Source organism: Canis lupus, chromosome 5 (genome assembly GCF_048164855.1).
Source record: "Canis lupus baileyi chromosome 5, mCanLup2.hap1, whole genome shotgun sequence".
Lineage (NCBI taxonomy): Eukaryota > Metazoa > Chordata > Mammalia > Carnivora > Canidae > Canis > Canis lupus.
Window position 1 is genome coordinate 18,783,020 of NC_132842.1, and position 2,307 is coordinate 18,785,326.

Genomic DNA, 2,307 nt, shown 5'->3' on the forward strand with positions numbered 1-2,307 from the left:
GCAGAAGATGTTCATACTGGGGGGAACTACAGGGCCTATGGGAACTCTCTGTACTATCTTCATGACTTCTCTATAAATCTAGAAGTATTCTTTTAAAAAGTTTACTTTTAAAACATTTTATATATGTATGTGTATGTATGTATATGTGTATACAAAGGACACAGAAATATCTTAAGGGATTGGTGGAAGATTTGGACATTCAAGGCTGGGAAGGAAAGGTCAGATTTACTGCAGCATATTTTCCTACAGCTCTGCCTTTAGCGTGACTCAGCTTCATCATGTCTCAGTCACTGCATTTCTTGGTTCCACATTTCATAGTCCTCAAAGAAAACCCGTTGCTTCAGCCTGAGGATGAGTCAAAGTCTGGAGCTAGTCATTCTACCCGGGGTTCCATGTGGGAATCATGACTCCTATACCCATGCCTGTATATTGGTGACCATTTTCATAAAAGGAGAAAGAGCTGAGAGCCAGACAGTCCCCTCTCAGCTCTGCAATTCTGAGCAAGATGGCGAAAGAGAAGATGTTTAGCCAATAAAGTCCTAATGTCAATGTCCTAAAACATAAGGCCAGCTTTTCTGCCTCTGCTGTTGCCATGGTGCCCATGAAAGAGCTTGTGGCAAAGCAGGGTAAAAAAGAAGAAGAAGAAGAAGAAGAAGAAGAAGAAGAAGAAGAAGAAGAAGAAGAAGAAGAAGAAGGAGGAGGTTCTGAAATTTACACTTGATTGCACCCACCCTGTAGAAGATGAAATCATGGATGCTGCCGATTTTGAGCAGTTTCTTCAAGAGAGAATCAATGGGATTGAAAAAGCTGGGAATCTTGGTGGAGAGGTGGTAACCATCGTAAGAAAAAGAGCAAGATTAGTGTAATTTCTGAGGAACCTTTTCCCAAAAGGTATTTGAAATATCTCACCCAAAAAGTACTTGAAGAATAATAATCTGCATGGCTGGTTGCACATTGTTGCTAGCAGCAAAGAGAGTCATGAGTTGTGCTACTTCCAGATTAACCAGGATGAGGAAGAGAAGGAAGAGGAGGATTAAACCTCATTTAGCTGGAATATTTTGTATGAGTTCTTGACTAAAATTTGGGAACAAAACACACAACACACACACACACACACACACACACACATAAACATAAGGCCAGATATTCAACAACAAAGGAGTAGCATCCTTGCCATTTATACATACTAGAAAAGCTTTGGTGGCAATTACAAAATTTTATGAAATCAAGACATAAAAACTGTTTTCTGCAAAAATTGATTTAGTCCCCCAAGTACTCAAGTTAGTTCTCCTGACTTCTAACCACAAGTCCTTTTACTTTCTAAAAATTCTATTTAGGGAAAGTCAACGAGTACTCACAGTAATGGAAACCATGGATGTTTTGATACATTGATATAGTGGAAGGAGGAACACCAGTTCAATGCAGACCAGCATGGAGTTCCACGGAATTGTTAGTGATTTAACAGTCGCTGCCCTCAAACCACCTCATGTAGTTGGTGCTGTGACACAAATTAGGAAAAGACACCCCTTCCTCAAGACACTTCATTTCCATTTGTTGGAAAACTGTCATCATGTGCTACTTTTGTTAGAACAAGACATCTGCCAGGAATTTGTGAAAATAAAAATATAAATGTGTGATACCTACAATGCGATCTCAGTTGCCTCTGTGCCACACAAGCTGGGAAGCCATATGCTGTCACTCTGGGTGCCACTGTCTATTATGAGCAAGTGTCATCTCTTAAAGGCTTGGTAAACTTGAGCTTACTTTCATGTCTCCCTGTATATAACTCTCCCACCGGAGTGAGCATTCCAACTGTCATGGGTAATCATTATTTTGTTTACCTAGGATTGCAATAAAGAATCCAACTCTTGGACTGATCCTATAATTGCACCTTCCTTAACCATCACAATGGTAATAAGAACGCTCATCGTGCAGGGGTGTTAAAATCACTAAGTGAGACAACACATCAAAGCACTGAGCACAATGCCTGACCATGACCCTGGGGTTCCTCCCTTGACACTGGGGTTCTTCCTTCCCTACTTAAAAATCTTCCATGGCTCACTGGACCAGTCAGGATTCTCTGCTGAAAAGGCTATAGGATCAGTTTTTTGTGGAAGTGCTCTCAAACACACAGTCCCTCATTTCTGTGTGCAGGAAGATAGAATGGTTTTCACCTGCCATGCTTTACCTGGCTGAAGCCAAATCCAAATACTCACCATCTGTAGACAGTGTGTGTTTCCTCTTCACAAATCATATTGCAAGAAGCAGTTTATCGCTTCTATGTGTTACAAACCCAATTTCTAAATT

At 40.6% G+C, this 2,307-nt stretch overlaps 1 pseudogene; it reads left to right on the forward strand.

Annotated features, from left to right (window-relative positions):
• The first annotated feature begins 592 nt into the window (after window positions 1-592).
• LOC140632895 (large ribosomal subunit protein eL22-like) lies at window positions 593-1,037 on the forward strand (annotated as a pseudogene).
• The last annotated feature ends 1,270 nt before the right edge of the window (window positions 1,038-2,307 follow it).